The 9,377-nt window shown below is 47.3% G+C and overlaps 1 long non-coding RNA gene across 1 annotated transcript in view; it reads right to left on the bottom strand.

Annotated features, from left to right (window-relative positions):
* The window catches only part of LOC135827624 (uncharacterized), an 8,276-nt gene extending 6,539 nt beyond the window's left edge, over nucleotides 1-1,737 (bottom strand). Inside the window, exon 1 of the long non-coding RNA XR_010555518.1 lies at nucleotides 1,435-1,737. This is a non-coding gene — a long non-coding RNA (uncharacterized LOC135827624). The remainder of the gene's footprint in view (nucleotides 1-1,434) is intronic.
* Between the last annotated feature and the right edge of the window lie 7,640 nt (nucleotides 1,738-9,377).

The following is a 9,377-nucleotide window of genomic DNA, read 5'->3' on the forward strand; positions in this document are numbered from 1 at the left end:
TGTGATGTGCGCTCTGATTTCTGAGCTAATCGCATCCACAAGTAGAAACCAGAACACGATGTGCCTCCACTGGAAGGCCAAAAGACCAACAAAATTATGTACTATTGAGGTAGGTGGCTTGCGGGTACGGAGAAATGTTATGTACTAACGGGGTTTATGTACTAACGAATTATATACTAACCGACATAATTTGTATGGAAGTCATCACGTTTCGTCCGGGACTTGAGATTTCTTATGTACTAACGGGGTTTATGTACTAACCGGACTCGTATTAACGGGGGACGACCTGTATACGGTTAAAAAAGAGTCCGCAGGATTGCCGTGGCTTATAGGTTATAACCGGTTAACCGATCGTTAGCTTAGCAGTTAACCGTTAGGGGTAAAACCGTGACCGTTTGAGCCCTAATTATAAGTCACACTTGATTATAAGTCACACTTGATTATAAGTCACACTTGATTATAAGTCACACTTGATTATAAGTCACTTGATTGTAAGTCGCGCTTGATTATAAGTTGCGCTTGATTATAAGTTGCGCTTGATTATAAGTCGCGCTTGAATATAAGTCACACTTGATTATAAATCACACTTGATTATAAGTCACACTTGATTATAAATCACACTTGATTATAAGTCGCACTTGATTATCAGTCGCACTTGATTATCAGTCGCACTTGATTATAAGTCGCACTTGATTATAAGCCACACTTGATCATAAGTCGTACTTGATTATAAGTCGCACTTGATTATAAGTCACACTTGATTATAAGTCACACTTTTATAAGTCACACTTGATTATAAGTTGCAACCCAGTTTTAGGTCTGAAACAAAATTAATTTTATCAATACATTCATATGAGTATGAATTCACACTGGATTGTAAGTCGCACCATCGCCTTCTTTGTTTTTCAAGTATACTGTTAAAAGGTGAGACTTGCATTTGGGAAAAATATGGTACGCGTGAAACAATGCGTTTGTGCGATTTTTTTGCTGGTTTTTTGGGCGTCATGCGTATGGAAACGCGGCGAAATGGAAGTTCCAACATGTTGGAATTTTCAGCGCGTCTCAGGGCGTACCGGCGTACATGCCAGTCACTTTGACCGGCGGGGTCCAAAAATTAGTACTTGAAGGCGTCGCATGTGCTAAATACGACTCGGATCGCTGTTTTTTTGTGAAAGCCTGAGCGCGCGTTTTGACACACATGAACCGAATGCGTGCCGCGTCCACGTGCCAGTTGGGAACACAGGTTTTAAAAGACCCCCAGACACACATGCCGTGCACACGTTGACACGCACACACTAACACCAACACAAAGACATATACACATGCCGTGCACACGTTGACACGCACACACTAACACCAACACAAAGACATATACATGTACACAATACTCACACAAAAGAAATTTAAATAAACTTCAACAATAGCATCACACACCTTGACCTTGACCTTCATCTTGTCCATTGCGTACGCAATGATAGCGAATGTCAGAAAGTTCAAGTGAGAACAGGAGCTCAGATTTTGGCATGTTGTTTCAGGTCTCTGGGTCGACAAAACGGGCGTCCACAGACACAGAGAAGAGGATCAGGAGCGTGCCGTGGCGGTGGAGTGCTACTCGCAACTCGTGTCCCGCCGGGGCGATCTTGGCAACTCTCAAGCCAGGTGGTTACGCCGAGGTCCGCCAGGTCAGTCGACACCACATCTCGCCACCTCTTCTTCGGGCCGTGCAGAGGATGGGGGGGGGGGGGGGCAGGCAGCTCGCCGAACAGCAATTGTTTCGGTGCGCGCGAGTTGTCCATCCTGCCGACATGACCTAGACATCACACACACACACACACACACACACACACACACACACACACACACACACACACACACACACACACACACACACACACACACACACACACACACACACACACACACACACACACACACACACACACACACACACACACACACACACACACACACACACACACACACACACACACACACACACACACACACACACACACACACACACACATGTACATGTAACCGTATATTCTCAGCACTCAAAGCACATACTTGTAGTTACATAAGTAGTTATCATTCGTTCATTGTCTTACAAGGAGAAGAAGAAGACCAAGGCAGTGCGAGTATGCGCACAGCTATCCATGCATTCCGGCTATGGTGTACTATTTATGTGTATACAAATTACGTGTCATAAAGTAGCCATGCTACACTATCCTCCTCCTACCAATAATTCACGCCCTCGTGAATAGAGAAAGAAAACAGAAACATAAAAAAATAAAAACTCAGGACATAGCAAAATCAGTAAGCCGAGCAGGCAGTCCAGGATTGCGAGCGAGATGAGCTCTGACGACAGCGGACAACAAGTAGGGTCATGGTCGAGGGCTTGCACAGTAAGCAGGGTGAGGCATCAGACGCGAACCGAATGTTCCTTCTGATTCAACTGCATTAGCCGAGAACAAACGCATGCTACGACTAGTGCCAGAAACCTTCGGGAGGGCTACAAATTTTCCACTCACCGCATTGTACCTGGGCAAAACCACTGAGAGGTCGACATCCACAGCCTTGGCAGCAGCCAACTCAGTTGCAGAGAGGCCAGCTAATACAGGAGTTGCGACATCTACAGATGCCGTTGCGGCAGGGGAACTGGCTTGCTCCGGCTGATCTGCAAAAGTCTCGAGATGGGATCGATGCGCCTCCGGCAACAAGGTACGTAACAGACCATCTGGACTCAAGTACTGCCGACCCGGCCGGTGAACAGCAATGAAGCTATACTGCGAGAGTTGCTCCACCCACCGAACTTTGCGACCGAGTGGTTCCTTTTTGTTTTTGTTTGTTTGTTTATTTAGAGTCGAAGAACAAACAGGCAAATTTGCCTAATTACATGATATCGACTAAAAAGGAGAATAAATTATAAAAGGCCAATGAAGGTAATGACACTGAGTAGAGTGGGTAGTAAAGTATTACTTTGTTAAAGCCAGTTAGGCCAGTAAAGGAAATAATAGTACAGCGGGCAGTGGCATTACTGAAAAGCAGCATGTGCTGGGAGGGATCGCATGAATCGGTGGTACTGTGGGATTTTCCTGATGTCGGGCTGGAGCCTGTTACACAGTGATACACATTGGAATGAGGCAGAATGTGTGCCAGCGGATGTCTTAGTGACTGGAAATTTAAGTGCTCGATTTCCCTGACTACGTGTAGCACGGCCGGCATTAAGAGGACTGAACATATCGGTAAGCAATGTGCTGCATTTACCCTGAAGGCAGCGCCAAGTGTAGCCAAGCAGCCTTAACGGACAACAACGCCGTGAGGGCAGTGTTATCGGTATGGACAATGAAATTCAGACCAAGCAAATAGTGCCGGAAGTGATTGGCAAAATGCACAAGGGCAAGTGTTTCCCGGTCTGACGCATCGTAGTTCCTCTCTACCTTCTTCAATACCCGGCTGCCAAAGGCAATGGGGTGTTCCTCGCCATCTTGAATTTGACTGAGGACAGCTCCAATGGCCACCTTGCTTGCATTACAAGGGCGTCGGAAGCGGTACGACTGGTACGGCTCGAGCCGTGCCACTTTTGGCTCCAGGTGGTCCACGCGGAACGTCCAAATCCGGTGTAAAAAAATGGGGGGGGGGGGGGGGATCGAGTTTGTACATGACCACGCGTGATCGTGAGCCGTGCGCGATCCGTCACCGGTGCACCAGTCAGGTCACTGTTCCGTGTATTGCGTGACTAGGCTGTCGACTACGGAACTGCATGGCATGTATGCGTCATGACTCGTAGATCTTTGGAGACCCTCTGGAGAGGGGTATTTTGAGTGTTTTTTGAAGAAAAAATTCCCGGGGCAAGTTTCCCTCGGACTCCCTCTCACTGTCGAGCCGTACCACTTTCTACCTCCTTCCGACGCCCCTGCATTAGTATCTAGAACAAAGCTGTCAGACAAGACAGAAAAGTCAGGATATGCTAACACTGGGGCTTTGGTCAGTGACCGCTTCATAGACGTCAACACCGCATCACTACTCTTAGTCCGTGTAAAGCTGGCACCCTTGCCTGCTAATACATTCAGTGGAGTGGAGCGCTGAGCAAAACCACGGATGAGGCGGCGGTAAAACCCGGCGTACTGCAGAAACACCTGACACCTCGTACAGACTGGGGTACGGCCCACTTCACAATAGCCTCAACCCTGGTGGGATCCGGAGCCAAACCTTCAGCCGAAACTTCATGGCCAAGGAAGAGCACCTTCCGTTGGAAAAAAGAACATTTTTCCAAGTTTACCTTTAGTCCAGCAGTACGAACCCGGCCAAATACAGACTGCAGGATCTGGAGCTGTCCAGTGAAGGTAGAGCTGGCATTCAATACACTGTTGAAGAATCCTTGACAGAATGGCTGGGTAGGCACACTACATAAACCATGAAGCACTGCTTCCATTACACGGTGGAACGTCGCTGGACCATTCCTACAGCCAGACACAATCAAGAAATCACACAAACCCAACGGTGTCGTAACGGCAGTCTTTGCCGTATGGTCATCGTGCTTAGGAACCTGCCAATATCCTGACGCTAAATCCAGACAAGTGAACCATGAACAGCCAGAGAGTGAGTCCAATATGTCATCAACACGTGGGATAGGATACGCGGCATCTGGCTCCGCAATACTGTTCAACTTACCGTAGTCGATACATAATCGGAGAGATCCGTCCCCCTTCATGGGAATGAGAACTATGGGCGACGCCCAGGGTCTAATGGACTCGGTGAGTATACCACGGGACAACAGATCATCCAGCAAAGCTTGCACTGAAGCGCGCGTAGGCTGCTTAACTGGCTGTACATGTGTATCACCAGCACTACATGTGCTATGTGGCAAAACATCACAAGAAACAAAATCACCCTCGGGCCTCCTGCAAGAGAAACAAGTCATCATTCTCACGGAGAAGCTCTGTAAGTCTGTTCTTTTCAGGTATTGGCAGGTGATTCCGAGACTCAACATACGTACGGATTATCTCGGCACGTTCAGGGGATAGCACAACCGGTTGCATATCCGCTAGGGCTCAAGCGGTTAGTCCGATTAACCGGTTGCAGACCGGTTACGAAGAATTAACGGTTAACCGATAAAGATAAGGGTTACGCAGTAACTTTTCAGTCAATTGTTTCAAGTATCAGGTTGTTGCAAAGTATGCACTTTCGCAGGCTGTCACACGCGTAGACCTACACAATTTCTGGGCTGTCAACTCGGTCATATCTGCAGTCTTGGTGTGAGAGTATGTATGAATGAGCATGCAAGAGAATGTACATGTGTGCGTTGTACTGAATAGGGTACATTTTTTTAAAGAGTATAGTCAAATATATGGTTAAAAAAGAGTCCGCAGGATTGCCGTGGCTTGTAGGTTATAACCGTTAAACCGACCGTTAGCTTAGCAGTTAACCGTTAGGGGTAAAACCGTGACCGTTTGAGCCCTAATATCCGCAACGGATGAATCAGCAGGATCATCATCCTCTCCAATCAAGTTATCGGGTACAGGAGATAATTCTGCAATATCAACATCTTTAGCAATTTGTACTGGGTAGTCAGAGTGATTCTCCAACACAACTACCGCACCGGACCTGCCAGGTCCAACCGTAACCACACTGGAGGTCACAGACACATCTGGAAACTTTACCAAGAATGAGTCCAGTGGAACAGCAATACAATCCACAGTCACAGATGCCTCTTGCACCGACTTGCATGGGACCAGCACGACATGGCCGGCAGGCAGAGTTAATTTACTACAAACAGTGACACGAGAATAGTACGTGCCCGGGTCTTCCTCAGAATTACTATCACTACTCCAAGAGTCAGATACCGGTTCAGCGTCCGCCGCAACAACCGGACTGGGCTCTGATGGACCAACACTAGTAGCTTTCACTCCTAGCAGGACTGACAGATCATTAAAAGTTAGTGTGCCTTGAGGAATGTTCAATAATGCTCCATGGTCAAACAAGAAATCAGATCCCAATATCATATCACGGCGGATATCAGGAGACACTACAAATGTATGCAAGAATGAGCGCTCTCCAATGCAGCATTCAATATCCACAGCACCCAGAACCTGGAGTCCCTCACCATTAGCCGCACACAAACGGGGAGCAGCTTGCAAGGGCACATCGCCATACGTGGACAAAAATGTTTGCTCATGCAACATAGAAACACAGAAACCAGAGTCAATTAACGCCGTTACACACTTGCCTTGAACATGGAGATCTAGCGTAGGGACTACAGACGATGCAGCCTCGATACGTACTTCATCTGATGGCTCCTCGTGAACGACTAGACTGGGAGTTGTCCCACACCACCAGTCGTACTCAGTTTCCTGAGCGCCAAGGGTTGTGTGGGCAATCTACAACAAAATGGCCCGGTTGTCCACAACCAAAACAAATCGGTGGTTCCACATGACCACCACGACCATACGAATATCCACGACCACTGCTACTGCTATGAGGCTGATCAAATTCGAAACTATTACAGGCTCCTGCAGGAACCTGTGTTGGTGGAGCAATAATTTCCAAACATCTTAGTCTCTTTTCGAGGTCTGTCAACCTGCGATCAAGTTTCTCGAGCGCTTGAGCTAGTTGATCACGCACTCCAGTGTCATTAGACTGGTGCAACTCTGATGCACTGGCATGTTCGTCAGACGGTATCTTGAACGGACGAGGTCGAGGGGACCTGGTCTTCTTTCTGCCTTTGGACTTGCCCATCTCGATATCTCACTATCAATGGCCCAAGCCAGAAGCTACAAACATTATTGAAGCTACAAACATTATTATTTTTGTACATGTAGTTAAAATTTTTTTTTGAAAAATGTTACAAACAACACGGACGTACACGTACACGTGCACGGGACATGACGTCAACAGTGTACTTGCTACGTGCGCAAAATATTTTTGTGAAAATGTATAGGCGCTAGGCCCTTTCTACACCAAACAAAACTTTTACTCATGCATCGAACGATCAGTCAAGAAGCATTCCGTGTAGTGAGCCAAATCTCAGAATCGGCCGTTTTAGCATCGACCGTTGCACACAGAGAGGGACAAATCGTCCTGCAGCACACCGCTAGCTACGAGCCTTCAGGATGCATATCGATGGTATCCTGAAGCGATTTCCACTTGTTGGACTGGTCCAGGGAGGTCACAGAAGTAAGTAAAGAATGGAAAACGAGACGAAGGATAGAATGATCAATACTAGTAAATTAGAACTTAGTCTGTGGGCTGGTCTCCCGAGTAGCTGGAACTGGTCTCAGACTCTCTGGAACTTGTCGACTCTGCAACTTGTCTCTCCTGCGGAGGCGTCTTCCCAGCCGAGGACAAAACCGACGACTATGATTTTTCCGCTGCCACCATTGTAACCACATACTCTCAGCACTCAAAGCACATACTTGTAGTTACGTAAGTAGTTATCATTCGTTCATTGTCTCACAAGGAGAAGAAGAAGACCAAGGCAGTGCGAGTATGCGCACAGCTATCCATGCATTCCGCTTACGGTGTACTATTAATTTTAGGTGTATACAAATTACGTGTCATAAAGTAGCCATGCTACAGCCTACACACACACACACACACACACACACACACACACACACACACACACACACACACACACACACACACACACACACACACACACACACACACACACACACACACACACACACACACACACACCACACACACACACACCACACACACACACACACACACACACACACACACACACACACGCGCGCACACGCACACACACACACACACGTACCATGTACCATGTATCCGCCCGTCGCAAGAGAAGTATGCAAATTTGCAAATGCCCTGGATGTACACCCAAAGATTTTCTCTTATACTTTATAGCAACGATAGCGGATCTGATTCTGATTAAAACAGATCAAGAAAAGCGCCAGATAACTCTCTGATCCACACAACCGGCAAAACCATGTGAATCGACCACCAATTCACACCTGGTCTACACCACACGGAGTACATGACAATAGGACGGCCCCAAGACAGTAGTTACCTATGCACAGCCTACACTTGCTGGGGTACCCAGTATACAGTACACTGTATAGACAGCACACTGCTTTGATAAAAGCAGACACTACTGAGATGCACTGGTACCTTGAACTTGAAGTGAAATTGGAGTTACTTTACCAACCAGCCTTGTCAACTGAGTAATGGCAACCCAGAGTCAACAGACGTAGCAACAACATCAGCTACTGAGTACTGGCAACCCAGAGTCAACAGACGTAGCAACAACATCAGCTACTGAGTACTGGCAACCCAGAGTCAACAGACGTAGCAACAACATCAGCTACTGAGTACTGGCAACCCAGAGTCAACAGACGTAGCAACAACATCAGCTACTGAGTACTGGCAACCCAGAGTCAACAGACGTGGCAACAACATCAGCTACTGAGTAATGGCAACCCAGAGTCAACAGACGTAGCAACAACATCAGCTACTGAGTACTGGCAACCCAGAGTCAACAGACGTAGCAACAACATCAGCTACTGAGTACTGGCAACCCAGAGTCAACAGACGTAGCAACAACATCAGCTACTGAGTACTGGCAACCCAGAGTCAACAGACGTAGCAACAACATCAGCTACTGAGTATGAAAGTTACATGTATATAGTAACGATATACTGGACTGTGGAGCCAAAACTAGTCCAATTGCCAATCGTCGGTTTGGCAAGAAGGTAGCCTTCCGACAGGGTGGAGAACACACATATGCAAACACACACACACACGCACACACACGCACACACACACTCCTGATTGCGATTGTTTGGCAAGAAGGTAGCCTTCCGACAGGTTGGGGACACACACGTATGCAAACACACACACACACACACACACACACACACGCACACTCACACTCCTGCCCATCGCTGAAGCGATGATAGAGAACAAGCTCTGCTAGACATCGAAACTTGTGCTGGGATTACAACATTCAACAGCTTGCAAGACTGATCAACTGACCGCCACTAATTATAGCCTGGTCTACACCACACGGCCACACACACACACACGGCCACACACACACACACACACACACGGCCACACACACACACACACACACACACACACACACACACACACACACACACACACACACACACACACACACCTCGATACAGAAAATAGAATCCTCACCTCGGCGAAGAACTTGCTGAAGTAGAAAATCCAGGTCTTGTATATGCGGTTGTCATGGTCATGTATCAACACAACAACTTCAGTTGGAAACACCTGCATGGCAACAATATCACCAAGACAACATAACTATGACAAGCCGTGAATCGAGTTGTGGCCGAGTGCCTTTTTCCAGCACACGGCAGACAAGTAGTGTG

The sequence above is a fragment of the Sycon ciliatum genome, chromosome 11, assembly GCF_964019385.1.
Source record: "Sycon ciliatum chromosome 11, ocSycCili1.1, whole genome shotgun sequence".
Lineage (NCBI taxonomy): Eukaryota > Metazoa > Porifera > Calcarea > Leucosolenida > Sycettidae > Sycon > Sycon ciliatum.